Below are 19,330 nucleotides of genomic sequence, written 5' to 3'. Positions count from 1 at the left end.
CCCTGGAGACAAGTGGGTCAGACTTGTTCATTAGGGTAAGATTTCAACTTGAAATTCAAACGTATAGCACCAGGCACTGAGCTGCCAGGCCACTACCAGGATTTTTAGGTTGTGAGACAAGATGTAGAAATGAGGCTTCCTAGCCACCAAATCCAGGCGGTCGGTCGGTCGGTCTGTCTGTCTGTCTATCTGAGCTCTCCTGTGCTGTGATTTTATTTCCGATTCTCGCCCTTCCCCCATTTGCTGCATTTTCCAGCGTGCTCTCCTCACCATGTTCCCCCCTCTTTGCTATTATTTCCAGCCTTCCCTGATTTTCTTTTCCTGTTCTTAATATTATGAGACCGCTGAGGCAGGCCGATGAAGCGTGTTGTGCTAGACAACTGAGGGGGCCAGATAAAGAGGCTCAGGTGTTTCTGAAAAAATGGCAAAGAGTTCTCACCTCCACCAGCCTGGCTAGGGTCAGGGTCTTGTGAATGCCACGATTCTGCTGTTGCAGATTTTACCCCTTCCCAATGACTGTATTCCAGAATCTCAGCTTTCATTTAAAAAAAAAAAAATCCCAGCACTTATGGTTGTAGGAAGAACCTTGAAAATGTGACCCAACTGGAGGTGGCTGCGATGATGCCTGCCTGAGTCTGCAGAGAGTCTGAAACAATAGGTCTGTGGGGTATGAATTACCCCCTTTGTCTGCAACCACAAAATGTGGCATTTTCCCAAGATGCCCTAGAATCCAGCGTTCTTGCTGAGGGATTTGCCATTTTGCTACAGCCTGGCATTTGGTTTTCTGTCTCCCTTCTCTCCCAGGTCCTGCCTACTGCTGCCTCTTGCTCTCCTGCTTTCCCTGCAAGGGGAAGTTAATTGAGTTATGGGGCATGCTCCCCGAACTGCTCCATGGAGCCAGAGCTGGAGTCCATCTTACAGCCATGGAATGGGGAGGTGGGTAGCCAGAAGCCAAGGCTTTTGAGTTGGGTTGCCTGCAGAACAGTGCAGCATTCAGGCCCCAGAAAGATGAGCATCTTACACTCCCCTCTTCCCTGTCAAATTGAGGTACGGAGTTGGGGAAGAGGTTCTGAGCTGAGCCTCCTTGACAGCATCATGGGGCTGGGGAGTGGAGACAGCTGCCTGGAGAGCACAGTGAAAAAAACCATCCCCAGAAATAATTACTATCAAAAATAGCCAGGCAAATTTCATGGCAATGAATAGCTGAATGCATCTACAGTTGTGTGTGTTGGTGGGGGCATGGGATGGAGGGGTATTCCATGGCAATAGTACAGAGGTTCTCAAACTGTGGGTCAGGACCCCAAAGTGGGTCATGACCCCATTTTAATGGGGTTGCCAGGGCTGGCTTAGACTTTCTGTGGCTTGGGGCTGAAGCCCAAGGGATTCAGCCCTGGGTGGCGAGGCTAAGGTTACAGGCCCCCAGACTGGGGCTGAAGCCCTTGGGCTTCGGCTTTGATCCCTTCCCCGACCAGGGCAGATGGGCTTTGGCTTTGACTCCCCCACCCAGGACAGTGAGAATCAGGCGTTCTCAGGCTTCAGTCCCCGCTGCTGGGGTTGTGTAGTAATTTTTGTTGTCAGAAGGGGTCGTGGTGCAATTAAGTTTGATAACCCCTGTGCTAAATCAAGCTTTCTCACAGACCATTTGGTACCACCTGCTTACAAGGGACAGCCCCGGCTTTCTGGTATCGTTAGCATGCTGTACGGTTGTCTGCCAGGCCTATGTGCCTTAGAGCAACATTGACTTTAATGAAAGATTTCTGGAAAGCTGCTGGATCTTTGATATCGTCTTGCATCATAGAGTGGCAACACGGTCTGGTGCTAGGAGTACAGGACCTGCAGGCAGAAGATCCTGATTCTGTTTCCAGATCTGTTACTGTAGGGCCTGGGGTATGTCACAGAATCGTAGGACGGGAAGGGACCTCGAGAGGTCAAGTCCAGTCCCCTGCACTCATGGCAGGACTAAGTATTATCTAGGTCAGCAGTTCTCAAACTGTGGGATGGGACCCCAAAGTGGGTCATCATCCCATTTTAATGGGGTCACCAGGATCTGCAATAGACTTGCTAGGGCCCGGGACTGAAGCTGAAGCCTGAGGGCCCCCACACTGGGGTGGTGGGGCTCAGGCTCTGCCTCCTCTCCCCCTCCCACCCCCCCGGGGGGCATATAGTAATTTTTTTTTTTTGGTCAAAAGGGGGGTCACAGTGCATTGAAGTTTGAGGAACACCGCAATAGTATAAATTAACCCTGCAGTGCAGTTTGGAGGTTACTGGTGAAGGATTTGGTCCCATCCTTCAGGGCCCTAGCTAAGGTGTTCACCACTTCGTCCTGATTATCGTTGCACTCTGGGTGGGATGAGCTATGGGATGGCACTCCATGGTGTAATAGCCTTCTTGCGTTTGTCATCAGCGAGGCTTACACCTTGAGCACTATGGACTAAGTCCATGAACTGCTTCTAGACATGCGTAACATGCTCTACAAGTGTATTACAATGGCACCATTGTGTAGCACTGTGGGTCCGGCAAATCTAAGGAGCCCCACGCCAACCTTCTCTGCTTTTCCTGTGCAGAGTGGGTGCGGGACCTTTCCAGGTTCTCTGGGGCTTACAGCAACTGGCAGGGGAAAAATGCACCATACCAAACAAATAGAAGACTTTTTTCCTCATTCCTCCTTCAAAGACCTCTGCTGAGCCCTTGCCAAAGCTGCTTCGACTACAGAGCATAGATCCTTTCCCTTATCGTTCCCCCCCTGTACATGCACTCTCTGGTAAATCTGGCTCATGCAGTCTCAACACATGAGATCTTCTCCTTCCCCCAGGTTCGGCTGGAACAGTGTTTCACCACCGAAGCAAAGCAAAGCAAACCCACTCACCCCATAGCTAGGGCTGTATTGTTCCAAAATGGGGGGGGCTGGCTTTGTGCCATTCATTATGCAGAGATATTCAGATCATACCAAGTTACACATTGTGGGCAGGGGACTGAAGCTTCTTTGTAACTCTGTGGTGTCTCTCCACTCAGATCACACACTTGGAAGTGCCTGGAGGGGCTATAAGGGCCATTTGGCTCTCAGAAGGAAGGACAGGGTCAGGTGTCTCCCTTCTGGCCAATGCATGGAATGATGTAGAGAGGCTGTGGGTAGCATAGCAACAAGAAAACTATTGCTGAGATTGAAACGGGCAAGGAAGTTGGGGGCTAGAGGTATGTAGGAGATATTGCAAAGACTAGTATTAGTTCAGCATAGAGAGGAGGATGGTTTTATGGTGTAACTACTAGGGAAAATGGATGTGTCCCCCAAGCTTCTACTAGCTTGCTGATTCCCTCCCTACCCTTTCAGCACAGCTGCAAGCTGCTCCTGCCTTTGTACTCCGTTTTTTTCCAATAATTGTATATGCAGTTAAAGGTTTATAGTGAAAACTATTCCATGGCGCCTCTTTTACATCATCTCAAAATAGTTTTATTTTTATTTTTTTATAAAAGCGGGAGGAGGAGGGATGGTGAGCAGGTTAGCTCTGGAATGTGAGAGTGTCTTCACAAAAGCATGTATCTAGCCTGCGGAATTCATCACCGCAGGGAATTGTGAAACCAGGCAGCTGAAAAATTTCACAAGCATTCGGAACGCTTGCAGTTATGCACCCTAGGATTAGGGCAATCAAAACTCCCTCCTCAAGGCATAAACTAACTTCTGCAGGGACCAGAAAAGAATTCCGCCTGCCCTATATAGCAATGCACTGCTGGCTAACTATGGTACAGTGGAGGAGTCGCCTTTCTTTGGAGCATCTGGCGTTGGCCACTGCTGGCGGCAAGGTGCTAGATTTGATGGATCAACGGTGTGATCTAGGTTGGCAATGCTACATTCAGCTGGAGGGTGGGTCACTGCAATGCAGAGTTTCTGAGGATGCTGACGGGGTGAGGGACAGGGTAAAATAGGACTCTGGAGAAAGGGAATGTTTTTAGCTAGAGTAGCACACGAGGCACAAGTCATGGACTTTTGGCCTATGTGTGTTTCAGTGTGAGCGTACTGAACAAAGAATTTAATTCCTAAATATATACTGTACTGAATCCTCCTTAAGATCAATGTGTCATGCTGGTCTTCAAACAGAAACGATGAGAGCAGCAAACTGGTTCAAAAAAGAAAACAAAATGTTAGGGTGTGTAAGTCCTGGGCCGGAAAATAATGGTGAAAATAAAAGGAGGACTTGTGGCACCTTAGAGACTAACCAATTTATTTGAGTATGAGCTTTCGTGAGCTACAGCTTACTTCATTGGATGCATTCAAAGTGAAAATGTTAAGATGCCATTCTATAAAGCACCTGCTCCGGTACACTGCATGTAGTCCTGGCCTCCCTCTCTCGTAAAGAACATACAAAAATAGATGGGGGTTCAGGGATGGGTGACGAGATTCAGTAGAAGCACAGAAAGACTTAGTCTGTGAAGAGAGATTGAAAAGACTGGGACTGCTTAGTTTAAAGAGGAGATGAATAAGGAGGGACATGGTAGATGGATACAGAATAATTCCTGGGCAAGAGGAAATAAACTGACTGCTCCTATTTACTTTCTCATAGTACGAGGAGGGGCTAGTGGTTGAGGTGCCAAACTGAACCCAAGACATCTGGCCGCCACCACAGACTCCGTTGTGTTAGCTTGGGTAAGTCCCATCATCTCTGTGGCACAACTCCCCATCTGTGAAATGTGGATATTAATGCTTCTTTTCTCTGCCTGGTCTATTTACATTGTAAGCTCTTCAGGAGGTAGCCCATCTCTTGCTATGTGTAGGTACAGCACCTAGACACTACCATAATATAGCAATAGTAAAAAAGAACAAGGGCTATGCAATGTGATTGGAAGGCAGCAAATCTAAATCTGATCAAAAATACTTTTTTACACAATGCACAATTAAACGGTGGAACTCACTGCCACAAGATCTCACTGAGGCCAGGAGCTAAGCTGGATTCCAAAAAGGATTATGTATAATTTAGACAGGAGGAAGAAATAGAAGGGATATATAGAATGTCATGATCAGGGTATAAGCCATCCACTAACAAAAGAGTGTCAATAAGAAATGAAACACCCTGTGGACAGATTATTCCATAATGTCATAAATTTGTGCCTTCCTCTGAAGCAGCTGTTACAGACCATTGTTGGAGAGAAGTTTTGGGCTAGATGGATCCCATGCCCAATCCAGTCCAGCAATTCCTATATTCTCCTAATTGACAAACACTCTTCCCATCCACATTCCCTTATTGCCGTAGAACAACATCAACAGTTTTCTTAATAGGGGAAATAGAAGGACAAATTTGTCACATTAAGGGCAGAATATTTTTGAATGCTTACTTTTCAAACCCTGTGCCTCGGCTAATCCTAGTTCAGCCACAGGGTGTATTAGAATTGTTGCCATGGTAAATAACGTACATGCAGCATGGTTTAGTACAAATCTTCAGACACTTTAATGCTGGAGGACTGAAATTTTGCTTTGGATTCTGGCAAATAGATTCTGAGAATAACTGAACAGTAACTGATTAAAGTAATTCAGCAGTGGTCTCCCTGCATCTCTTGTCTCTGCCGTAGCAACATCTAGATTTCTTTGAGGGGGTCAACAAGCATGTGGACCAAGGGGATCCAGTGGATATAGTGTATTTAGATTTTCAGAAAGCCTTTGACAACGTCCCTCACCAAAAGCTCTTACACAAAGTAAGCTGCCATGGGATAAGAGGGAAGGTGCTCTCATGGGTTGGTAACTGGCTAAAAGATAGGAAACAAAGGGTAGGTATAAATAGTCAGTTTTCAGAATGGAGAGAGGTAAATAGTGGTGTCCTCCAGGGGTCTGTTCTGGGACCAGTCCTATTCAACATATTCATAAATGATCTGGAAAAAGGGGTAAACAGTGAGGTGGCAACATTTGCAGATGATACAAAATTACTAAAGATAGTTAAGTCCCAGGCAGATGGCGAAGAGCTACAAAAGGATCTCTCAAAACTGCGTGACTGGGCAACACAATGGCAGATGAAATTTAATGTTGATAAACGTAAAGTAATGCACGTTGGAAATCATAATCCCAACTATACATATAAAATGATGAGATCTAAATTAGCTGTTACCACTCAAGAAAGAGACCCTTGGAGTCACTGTGGATAGTTCTCTGAAAACATCCATTCATTGTGCAGCGGCCATCAAAAAAGCAAACAGAATGCTTGGAATAATTAAGAAAGGGATAGAAAATAGGACAGAAAATATCATATTACCTTTATATAAATCTGTGGTATGCCCACATCTTGAATACCGTGTGCAGATGTCCATCTCAAAAAAGATATATTGGAATTGGAAAAGGTTCAGAAAAGGGCAACAAAAATTATTAGGGGTATGGAACAACTTCTGTATGAGGAGAGATTAATAAGACTGGGACTTTTCAGCTTGGAAAACAGACGGCTAAGGGGAGATATGATTGAGGTCTATAAAATCATGCCTGGGGTAGAGAAAGTAGATAAGGAAGTATTGTTTACTACTTTTCATAACACAAGAACTAGGCGTCACCAAATGAAATTAATAGGCATCAGGTTTAAAACAAATAAAAGGAAGTATTTCTTCACACAACGCACAGTCAACCTGTGGAACTCCTTGCCAGAGGATGTTGTGACGACCATAACAGGGTTCAAAAAAGAACTAGATAAATTCATGGAGGATAGGTCTATCAATGGCTATTAGCCGGGATGGGCAATAATGCCCTAGCCTGTGTTTTCCAAAAGCTGGGAATGAGTGACAGGGGATGGATCACTTGATGATTACCTGGTCTGTTCATTTGCCTCTGGGGCACCTGGCACTGGCCACTGTCGGAAGACAGGATACTGGGCAAGATGGTCCTTTGGTCTGGCCCAGAAGGGCCATTCTTATGTTCCTAACATGACCTAAGAATGGCCCATCTGGGTCAGACCTATGGTCCATCTAGCCCAGTGGTTCTCAAACTTATTTGATTGGGGCCCCCTTCTTTGTGTCTGTAGTCACTTATGCCTCCCTCACCCCACAAGCACACATACCGTCACCCAGCTCTGAAGGCAGAGCGGAGAACGGTGGCTGTTGGCTGGGCTCCCGGCTCTGAAGGCAGAGCGGAGAACGGTGGCTGTTGGCTGGGCTCCTGGCTCTGAAGGCAGAGCAGAGAACGGTGGCTGTTGGCTGGGCTCCCGGCTCTGAAGGCAGAGCGGAGAACGGTGGCTGTTGGCTGGGCTCCCGGCTCTGAAGGCAGAACCGCAGGCAGCACAGAAGTAAGGGTGGCAATGTGAGCTCTAGCTCACGAAAGCTTATGCTCAAATAAATGGGTTAGTCTCTAAGGTGCCACAAGTCCTCCTTTTCTTTTTGCGGATACAGACTAACACAGCGGCTACTCTGAAATGTGAAAAGTGACATTCGTCAATATCACTTTTTCACAGCGGACTTAGCTCCCCCATTGCCTTCCTTACTTCTGCGCTGTTGCTGCTACCTGGGGCTGACAGCTGGAGCCCCGCTGCCTCCAGGTGAGGGATTGCAGGGGAGGGGCGATGGGGGAAGGAGAGCCCAAGCCCGGCTGGCGGGGCTCCGGCCGTCAGCCACAGTGGCAGGGGTCTATCTGTCCCCTCTATTCCTGCCTCCTGGGTGTGCGCGGCCCTTGTGTATAAGCTCCAGCCCCAGCTCAGACAGCCAGAACTCTTCAAAAACAAAAAAGCCTGTGTCTCTCCCCGCCTCCAACACATCCCCGCGCCTCCCTTGTGAGGCCTGCCCCATAGTCTGAGAACTGCTGATCTAGCCCAGTGACTTGTCTCCAGCAGGGGCCAGTGCCGCTCTCAATTCAGAGGGGATTAACAGATGAGGGCAATTATCCAATCTTCTCAGCCAGCCATATACAAGCCAGTACAATAAGAAACATACTAGTTTGCTTCTTAAGTATCTTTAAACTGAAATTGGATTCTAGACGTGTTAGCGAAGCGTCTGCTGTGGATGAGGGCTTAGTAAGAACTAATGGGGCTAATGCGTTCCACGTATCTCTCTGTGATTATTTATTGAGTGCTGACAGTGTGTTTAGATCCCTACATGACACGGGAGGAGGCCCAGTCCCTGGCGCTGACAGTTTAAATAGCTACATGAGCAGTACCAGAGTAAACGTTAAATGGGTGGAGTGTTTGGCCGATTCAGTGGCTGCCAGGCAGCGAAATCCCTTGTAGATGCTTTGAAAAATGCATCCCTCCAACTGATGCTTTGTACTAATTTGCCTCCTCACTGGCAGACTCTCCACAAAAGATAAGGTGATTGACTAAGGCTGAACTGACCCCGAGGGGTTCTCATGCTAGACACTGGGCATCAGGAGACCTGGGTTCTGTTTTCAGCTCTGTCACTGACCAGCTGGGTGATCTTGGGCAAATCACATCTCTCTGTCCCTTTGTTTCTCCTTTGGGAAGGTCCTTTTTCTCACAGCCTGTCCCTCCAGTGCCCAGCAAAATGGGGCCCCACTTTCAGCTGGGGTCTCTGGGGCCACTGGAATACAAGTGACTGACACACTTAGGCCCATTGGTGGGGAAGCTTGTTTTGCTGCTTGTTCTTGCTGCATCTGTTAAATCTCCAGGGCTTTCGTGCCAGCACCTTTCACTAGTGTTAAATTCCCCTTCAAATCAAAAGGCGTGCCAAATAATAATAATAATACGAATTCCCCAGGGACTCCGTTCTGAAAGCGTCTCCTTTATCTGCACTAACCCTGGTGCACGTGCAAGCCAGGGAGAGCTAATGAACTGCAGGGGATACCAGAAACCCCTCAAGAATATGCAGCCTGAAGAAAGAATTGCCCAGGCTGCCAGGCGGCCTATTAGATACAGGTCGTACCACTGAGGCGCTGAGATGGGTGCAGTGCAGCACGGCATCCTCCAGTCAGAGTAGGCCTGCTGCACCACACTATAGAAAGGGGGTAAATTGGTTTCCTATCTGCAGCCACCCAGCTGTGCTCCCTGCCCCTTCTCACCCAGGGGTGTCCCTACAGTCAGGACATGGCTGCATCTGCACGTGTGGCTGGATCCTTGCACTTGCACACCCACACAAAGAACAGCCACACTCAGCTCCTTAACCCCCAGGCTGGACCAGATTTCAGGGTACCAGTAAAGAACGGGCAGCATCCACTGGCCAGGAGATGGTTAGAGAAGGGATGCACTGGAGTATTCATCAAACCTTTCCATTTTCAACTGGATTAGATTCAGCTGTGTGTTCTGCTCTAGCCCAGTGGGTTGGGCATCTGATTACATGAAAACAAGGTCCAGTGCATTCATGCATGTGATCAAAATGTTACCTGTTTGCTGAATTCAGCAGCCATGCCCTAGGTAGCCTACAGGGATTGGGAATGGAAAGCAAGTTTTTTCTTTTTACCCCCCTGGCTTTAAATAGAGCCGTTTTTTGGTCTCCGCTCAGAGCACCAGAAAGGGTTCATCCATTTACTTCCCTCAGCTAACTGCCTGAACACAGAAGAATAAGTCCTGGAAAGGGAAGAGATGCAGTGATTTGCAAAGAACTCAGAGCTATCATCTTTATTCGGCTTTTTTGGAAGGGTCACATTTTTACAGAACTATCAGAGGGACTCATTTAGAAAAGGCGGTGTACGAGATTTGCATGTAGATCTGTAAGATAGTCACGCAGGGGATCGCTTCTCTCCCTGCATCCTGGGCTTGACAAAAGCTGACAGGTTCTTTATGTGGACAAAAGACCAGCAATGGGTCTCCAAAAACGTCAAGCCAGCAGCTTCTCAATGAGATTTCTCACTCATTCTGGACACAGAAGACACGCAGTATCACCTAGCCAAACTGTGGGGCTTGCTTTTGATATCTGCTTTTCATTCCTTCCCATATCTTAGACAACTGACAAAATTATTGAATTCCAGATCTCCCCATCTGCAAATCTTACTGTCACAACAGGGGTTTAGTTGATACTCATTCTTCCTCTGAGTGCTGTTCCTTTTTAATAAAACCAGGGGATTTAACCTTCTTATAGGCTTCTGTGGTGCACCATATGCTCTTAAGTAAAACTCCTCCTCTCTAAGGCTGGGGATGAATTTGTAAAGCAATAATCAAATAATAATTATTTACATTTATATATCGCTGAACATCTCACAGCTCTTTATGTTTATTAGGGCCTGATTTTATGAAGGGTTGAGCACCCTTGAATGGGAATTGATGACATTCAGCGCCTTACTGGACTGGGCGCTTAATGAATTATCTGTCACATAACCCTCTCAAGCACATAGATGGTGTCGGGCTGGATTCTCCACTTTGCTAACACTACTTTTTGTAGCATAAGTGGCGCAAGTAACCTTAATGCAGCCAGAGATGGTCAGTGGAGGATTCCCCCTGGGCAGGTGTGATAGAATGTACCCCTGTATTCACAGCCCTACACACTAGTGTAATAATCTTTGTACAAAGTATGTCCTGTAAGGTATCTTTAGAAAACTCATAATTTGCTGATCCATATTGTCCTGATAATATGTGTGTGGCAACATTGCATGTGAAGTTATAAGATTCCACTGTATGGTGTTATTAATACATGTTCCAAACACAGCAGATCTGTCTCAAACAAAAGAATGTGTACTCTGCGTAATTTGAATTTAAGCAGTATAACCAAGGCTGGTGAGAGCCAGAGTGTAACCCAAATGCAGCTGGCAGGCTGCAGTTACATACAGATGCTCAGGCTGTGACGTGCATGCTGGAAGGCTGTTTGTGAGTGGCCCAGGTGGGAGCTACTTTAACAGGACATGATAAAGCACCCAAGGTTGCAGGCAGGGGTGACATATTTGCTCATTAGTCTGGATTGTACGCTGGTATGTAACAGCAGGGCATCTCTTCTCTGGTGGATAGCTGGCACCTGCCATCTCCCGAGATCCTGGACAAGGAGGAAGGAAGGGGCATCTCAGGGGCAGGGTGTGGGTGTTGTGGGGAGTGGCTCCACTATATCCAATTCTCCAATGGCATGAAACCCTTAGTGAGAGGAGTTAGATTAGGGTAATCAATTATTTTTTGCCAAGGTCCAAATTTCTTGGTCAAGGTCCAGACGCCAGAGAAAATAACGTAAAACCTAATAATGATGATAATAAATTAAAAGATTTGGGTGTCTATTCAAAAGCATCTAGCAGTGCGGATTTGGCCCTCGGTCTACATATTGACTATCCCTGTTTAGATCTGTTCCTGTGAGGCTCTAATTGGCTGAGGATCCAGGAGCCACACCCATTTACCTACAATGACCTTCAGGCAGGGTGGGAGGGACTTTGACCCACAGCACCCACAGAGTCTGGGAGGTTTGCTGGCAGTCAAGGTCATTGGCACAAAAGTTCCATTCCACTGTTTTGCCCCTGTTCCCTTTGTGGCACCATGGCAGTTGTGAAAGCTATGCTGCCAGGGGTGGCCCAGCTGACTGTTGTTCCTGGAAGTTCTCATAGAATACAGGGGAAGCCCACGGGAGCTCTCACTGAATTGATCAGTATTAGCACTGAGCAAAATCTGGAACTTCTGTCCTGGAAGAAATTCTGATATTTTGAAATTGGGTTTTCATCCAAAATTGGGACAAAAAGTGTAAACACGAAAAAAAATTTCACTGAATGGAGTGTTCCAAAAAATGTTGTTTTAGAACAGTTTGAAAAGTTTTGAAACATTTCCAGTTGACACTGAAAGTTTCATTTTGGCAGGTTGAACTGAATCGAAGCAACATTTGTTAATCTGTGTGCACTTGAGCTGCTGAGGTACCTCATGGGAATTACGGTTTGGTTGCATCATGCCCCCATTCGCCTTTCTGGGCCAGGCTCCCAGGCCAGACTAAATCTCCTATGATGCACCATGGTTACTTGGCTCCTCAGATGAACTGGGGAGACCATAGTGTATCATGGAAATAGTTCATCCAGGAAACCCAGTCCATAAGAGGAGAATGGAGGCATGAGGCACGTGAAGTACAACTCCAGTGGGGGACTGCAGCAGCCTAGGTGGACTAGATTAATGTCCAGATGACCCAGAAAGAAACATTTCATTTCAGATCAACAAGCCACAAGTGTTTCAATCAGATCAACTCAAAACAAAATATTTCCCAATGGAAACTTGAAACATTTAGCAAAATAGACATTTTCCTGAGGAAAAATCGGATTTTGCAGAAACCGCATTGTCCTTCAAAAAATTATATGGCTGAAAAATTCCCAACCAGCTGAAGTCAGTATTATCTCAGGCTGGTTGGTGCCACTGATTTTGTTTGGGGGAGGTGCGGAGAGAGGGGAAATGAGCGATGGAAAGTGCTATTTTTCTCAGCATCCAACAACTGGCCATATAATGATAATGTTGCATGATACTCACAGATATTCCCTTGGGAGACAGGGAGCCTCTGGACATCGGATCTTGACTGCCATGGAGAGATATGTTAACATATCAGCCCAGGCAAACCTCCCATTGAAATTAAGGGTGAGTCATGCCTGAGGAAAGGTCTGAGGACAAAGCAGCTGTGGTCCTCCATATATATGTGTGCACAAGCACACTCACTCACTGAAAAGGGCCCCAAACTGCACAAGCCCCAGACAAAATTGGCTAATATGCTCAGGATTAGGAGGAGATGCTTGAAAACAGACTCTCCTTCCCTCGATCCCACGGAAGCCGTTTGTGGGTGTGTGGATTTGTGGTAGCAGGGGTCTGACAGGACAGGGCGGGGCAGGCAAAAGTGATGACTGCTCTTCATAGCACAGGATCATAGAATCATAGACCGTGTGCTTGATGGGTGGTTTGAAAAGTGTGAATAGGGAGTGCTTTGTTCCAGGTGAGCCTTGAGTGGGCCTGACTGTATAAAAGCCAGTCAGCTGTGAACCAGCGGAGCAGCAAACAGCAGAGCGGCTAACAGAGGGAGTTTGCCTGGGAGTTCGCCTGGGGAGAGCCCGCTGAGGCTTACATCTTGCCAGCTTCTCTGAGTAGTTACTATAACTCCTGAGGAAGCTCGCAGAAGGAAGGTAATATGGATGCAGGGTGTTCAGCTGTTGTGACCTGCACTGGATGTGCCATGTTTGTCTTTCTTTCACAGGACAGAAGCGACTTTGTCTGTACAAAGTGCAAGCTGGTCTCCATATTGGAAGAGAAGGTTCAAGGTCTGGAACAACAGGTATCGACCCTGTGTTGCATAAGAGAAACTGAAGATTTCCTGGACAGACGTCAGGACATGCTTCTATGGTCACAATGTTCTGAAGATTCAGAGCAGGCTGCGCAGCAGGGACAGGAGGACGGTGAAGAAATTTGGCAGCATGTGAGCTCCAGAAGAAGAAAGGGGGGCGTCCAGGTACCACCAACGCAGATACAGGTAAGTAACCGTTTTCATGTTCTCTCCACAGGTACTAATGCAGAGAGTAGACTAGATGATACATCTGAGGGAAGGGAACAGAAGGAGACTGCCGATTGGAAGGCATGAGATGCACTGTCCTAGGGATGGGGGTTCCACAACCACCGCTCCCAAGAGAAGGAGGTGGGTGGTGGTGGTCGGGGACTCCCTCCTCAGCGGGACTGAGTCATCTATCTGCCGCCCCGACTGGGAATACCAAGAAGTCTGCTGCTTGCCAGGAGCTAGGATTCACGACGTGACGGAGAGACTGGCAAGACTCATCAAGCCCTCAGATCGCTACCCCTTCCTGCTTCTCCACGTGGGCATCAATGATACTGCCAAGAATGACCTTGAGCTGATCACTGTGGACTACGTGGCTCTGGGAAGAAGGATAAAGGAGTTTGAGGCGCAAGTGGTCTTCTCGTCCATCCTCCCCGTGGAAGGAAAAGGCCTGGGCAGAGACCATCGAATTGTGGAAGTCAATGAATGGCTACGCAGGTGGTGTTGGAGAGAGGGCTTTGGATTCTTGGGATGGTGTTCCAAGAAGGAGGAGTGCTAGGCAGAGACGGGCTCCACCTAACGAAGAGAGGGAAGAGCATCTTCGCAAGCAGGCTGGCTAAACTAGTGAGGAGGGCTTTAAACGAGGTTCACCGGGGGAAGGAGACCAAAGCCCTGAGGTAAGTGGGGAAGTGGGATACCTGGAGGAAGCACAAGCAGGAGCGTGCGAGAGGGCAGGGGTCCTGCCTCATACTGAGAAAGAGGGACGATCAGCGAGTTATCTCAAGTGCCTATACACAAATGCAAGAAGCCTGGGAAACAAGCAGGGAGAACTGGAAGTCCTGGCACAGTCAAAGAATTATGATGTGATTGCAATAACAGAGACTTGGTGGGATAACTCACATGACTGGAGTACTGTCATGGATGGATATAAACTGTTCAGGAAGGACAGGCAGGGCAGAAAAGGTGGGGGAGTTGCACTGTATGTAAGGGAGCAGTATGACTGCTCAGAGCTCAAGTATGAAACTGCAGAAAAACTTGAGTGTCTCTGGTTTAGATTAAATTTAGATGTGTGAGCAACAAGGGTGATGTCGTGGTGGGAGTCTGCTATAGACCACCGGACCAGGGGGCTGAGGTGGATTAGGCTTTCTTCCGGCAACTCACGGAAGTTACTAGATCGCAGACCCTGGTTCTCAAGGGAGACTTCAATCACCCTGAGATCTGCTGGGAGAGCAATACAGTGGTGCAGAGACAACCCAGGAAGTTTTTGGAAAGCGTAGGGGACAATTTCCTGGTGCAAGTGCTGGAGGAACCAACTAGGGGCAGAGCTCTTCTTGACCTGCTGCTCACAAACCGGGAAGAATTAGTAGGGGAAGCTAAAGTGGATGGGAACCTGGGAGGCAGTGACCATGAGATGGTCGAGTTCAGGATCCTGACACAGGGAAGAAAGGAAAGCAGCAGAATACGGACCCTGGACTTTAGAAAAGCAGACTTTGACTCCCTCAGGGAACTGATGGGCAGGATCCCCTGGGAGAATAACATGAGGGGGAAAGGAGTCCAGGAGAGCTGGCTGTATTTTAAAGAATCCTTATTGAGGTTACAGGGACAAACCATCCCGATGTGTAGAAAGAATAGTAAATATGGCAGGGGACCAGCTTGGCTTAACAGTGAAATCCTTGCTGATCTTGAACATAAAAAAGAAGCTTACAAGAAGTGGAAGATTGGACAAATGACCAGGGAGGAGTATAAAAATATTGCTCGGGGATGCAGGAGTGTAATCAGGAAGGCCAAATCCCACCTGGAATTGCAGCTAGCAAGAGATGTTAAGAGTAACAAGAAGGGTTTCTTCAGGTATGTTAGCAACAAGAAGAAAGTCAAGGAAAGTGTGGGCCCCTTACTGAACGAGGGAGGCAACCTAGTGACAGAGGATGTGGAAAAAGCTCATGTACTCAATGCTTTTTTTGCCTCTGTCTTCACGAACAAGGTCAGCTCCCAGACTACTGCACTGGGCAGCACAGCATGGGGAGGAGGTGACCAGCCCTCTGTGGAGAAAGAAGTGGTTGGGAACTATTTAGAAAAGCTGGACGAGCCCAAGTCCATGGTGCTGGATGCGCTGCATCTGAGAGTGCTAAAGGAGTTGGTGGATGTGACTGCAGAGCCATTGGCCATTATCTTTGAAAACTCATGGCGATCCGGGGAAGTCCCAGATGACTGGAAAAAGGCTAATGTAGTGCCCATCTTTAAAAAAGGGAAAAAGGAGGATCCTGGGAACTACAGGCCAGTCAGCCTCACCTCAGTCCCTGGAAAAATCATGGAGCAGGTCCTCAAGTAATCAATTCTGAAGCACTTAGAGGAGAGGAAGGTGATCAGGAACAGTCAGCATGGATTCACCAAGGGCAAGTCATGCCTGACTAATCTAATTGCCTTCTATGATGAGATAACTGGCTCTGTGGATGAGGGGAAAGCGGTGGACATATTGTTCCTTGACTTTAGCAAAGCTTTTGACATGGTCTCCCACAGTATTCTTGCCAGCAAGTTAAAGAAGTATGGGCTTGATGAATGGACTATAAGGTGGATAGAAAGTTGGCTAGATTGTCGGGCTCAACGGGTAGTGATCAATGGCTCCATATCTAGTTGGCAGCTGGTATCAAGTGGAGTGCCCCAAGGGTCGGTCCTCGGGCTGGTTTTGTTCAATATCTTCATAAGTGATCTGGAGGATGGTGTGGATTGCACCCTCAGCAAGTTTGCAGATCACTCTAAACTGGGAGGAGAGGTAGATACGTTGGAGAGTAGGGATAGGATACAGAGGGCCCTAGACAAATTGGAGGATTGGGCCAAAAGAAATCTGATGAGGTTCAACAAGGACATGTGCAGAGTCCTGCACTTAGGAGGAAGAATCCCATGCACCACTACAGACTAGGGACCGAATGGCTCGGCAGCAGTTCTGCAGAAAAGGACCTAGGGGTTACAGTGGACGAGAAGCTGGATATGAGTCAACAGTGTGCCCTTGTTGCCAAGCAGGCCAATGACATTTTGGGATGTATATGTAGGGGGATTGCCAGCAGATCGAGGGACGTGATCGTTCCCCTCTATTCGACATTGGTGAGGCCTCATCTGGAGTACTGTGTTCAGTTTTGGCCCCACACTACAAGAAGGATGTGGAAAAATTGGAAAGAGTCCAGCAGAGGGCAACGAAAATAATTAGGGGGCTGGGGCACATGACTTATGAGGAGAGGCTGGGGGAACTGGGATTGTTTAGTCTGCAGAAGAGAAGAATGAGGAGGGATCTGATAGCTGCTTTCAACTACCTGAAAGGGGGTTCCAAAGAGAATGGATCTAGACTGTTCTCAGTGGTAGCTGATGACAGAACAAGGAGTAATGGTCTCAAGCTGCAGTGGGGGAGGTTTATATTGGATATTAGGAAAAACTTTTTCACTAGGAGGGTGATGCAGCACTGAAATGGGCTACCAAGGGAGGTGGTGGAATCTCCTTCCTTAGATATTTTTAAGGTCAGGCTTGACAAAGCCCTGGCTGGGATGATTTAGTTGGGGATCGGTCCTGCTTTGAGCAGGGGGTTGGACTAGATGACCTCCTGAGGTCCCTTCCAACCCTGATATTCTATGATTCTGTGATCTCTTTACTCTTTGTTAATTACACACCACCTGAGAGCTGGAGCTTTATTATTCTGTCTCTCCTCCCACTCAGCCTTTGGCACCACTTGCAATTGATTACATCTCTTGCTTCTAGCAGTGCAGTTCATTCCCTACACAGAGATTATTGTCATCGTCCCCCCTCTACCCCCACCGCCGATCCCCCGAGCAATGATGGCTGCTCTCGGGTTTGTGACTTGGACTTGGAATGTCTTGGAGAAGATTTATGAAGCTGGCAAGATCTTTCCCCACAATTATGCAGAGAACACCTGCCTCATTTACTAGAATTGCTTTAAAGTCACCCATGCACGATGAAACCCTGCCAGCAAGGGAAAGTTGTCAGGGACTGTGGATAGTGGAAGCCCAAGGATTCCCATGAAGAGGCGGGTGGGTTGCTTTAAAGCTGGTCATTGAGGCAGGTTTTCATTATGTGGAAAGCATGTATCCCAGCAAGGGGGCATAGCTGCCTGTGTTGGCAGCTTTCAATAGCAGTCTATTTTGAATGAAGCTAGGCTGGAACATGGTGCCTGAGCGTTTGGTTTTAGGTAGACTTCTAAAGGAAAGAGTTACTTGGAAATTAATTATTGAAGCAATCAAGTTCAAGTCAAGTAATTGCACAGAGATGGCCGCAGGAATCAGAACATTGTTGGCATGGGAACCGCATTAATTTACTTTTGTTGTGTTTCCATTCGGAAGGATTCCTAATTTTGGAATGAGCGTAAGGCATTGAACTAAAAAAAAGGCATTCCTTATGTAGAGTCTTATGGAAACAAAATCAGTATTAGCCTGACTTACTGTCTCTCTCTTTCAAAATATTTCCAAGTCCTTATGAGCCAATAGCTGATTTATTCACTGAAGCTCTACCCACAAAGAGGCTCTGTATGAGGCCTGTGGCTATCACACTTCAATAGACTACAGGGCAAAGTATTGCAACTCTACTGAACTAAAATTCTCATTGATTTCAATAGGAGTTTTGTCCGAGGAGGAATTGCTCCATTTGACCCATTATACCTATCTAACTTTGAATGGTCACTGTCACGCAAGGTAGACCCCAAATCTGACCTACCATAGTATTTACAGTCTATAAGTAATGGGCTTCAGTCCATCTGAGAAAGGTAGAACATGAGCCAATGGCTGGAAGTTGAAGCCAGACAAATTCAGACTGCAAATACATTTTAGACAGTGAGGGTAATTAACCACTGGAACAATTTGCATACACAGTGGTGGATTCTCCATCACTGATAATTTTACAATCAAGACTGGATGTTTTTCTAAAAGCTGTGCTCTAGGAATAATTTTGGGGTGTTCTCTGGCCTATGTTAAACAGGAGATCAGACGGGATGATCGCAGCAGTTCCTTCTGGACTTGGAGACTATGAATTCTTATTATGAGATAGGCTAAGGTAACCTGAAAATAGCTTTTTAAACACAGGAACGGCCAGATTGAATCAGACCAGTGGCCCATTTAGTTTATTGTCCTCACTCTGACCGTATTCAGCACCAGATGCTTTGGGGAAGGTGCAAGAACCCCACAGAAGCGGAAGTGGGATAATCTGCCTCCACATTAGGTTTTATTCTGGTCTCTACTGGTTAGAGATTGGATGAAGCCTTGAAACATAAGGTTTAATATCCTTTCCAACATTTTTGTTATCATTCACTAGGATGATTCTGGTATTCTTGTGGTCTTTATAAATGTCCAATCCCTTTTTGAATCTTGCTAAATTCTTGATCTCAACAACTTCCTATGGCAATGAGTTCCACAGTCTATATGTTGTGTGAAAAATATTGGGTTGGGTTGTTCCTGGTGGTTTTTTTGCTTTGTTTTGTTTTTGCTGCTTTATGAAGTATAACATGGGCCTAAAAGGAGTTTTTGGGACAAAAAAGTTTGGTGTTTTTACATTAGAAATTCAGGCCCTGACTCTATGATGACTGGAGAACTAGTGGGATTATGACATCATAAGAGCCAGTAGAATGAAAGTTAAGCAGTTAAGACTGGAAGGAATTTTCAGTCAAGAATGTTTAAAATTCTTGTTTATTCTTTGTTAACAGCTATTCAATGTCAATAATTAATTAATATGAAAAAAATTAATGTTTGAAAGAGTCAACGCTGTCTCAATTAAGGCATTATTCTCACAGTTATTTAGATTCTTATCTTCCATTGAAATCAGTGGAAGTTAGAAGGCTAAATTCCTTGGAGAATCTGGGCCTAAGAGCTAACAATAAACATCCTTTATATCTCCCCGTGGTTCTCAAGCAAAGTGAGGAAAGACCTTACTTACGTTTTTGATATTTCTAATCTAAAAAACAAAGAGAAAAAAATACTATTTAAAAATCCTTTCTGGATTATACATCATGAAGGAT

This window comes from Caretta caretta, chromosome 4, assembly GCF_965140235.1.
Source record: "Caretta caretta isolate rCarCar2 chromosome 4, rCarCar1.hap1, whole genome shotgun sequence".
NCBI classification, from domain to species: domain Eukaryota; kingdom Metazoa; phylum Chordata; order Testudines; family Cheloniidae; genus Caretta; species Caretta caretta.
Note: the sequence above shows the minus strand (reverse complement) of the source record.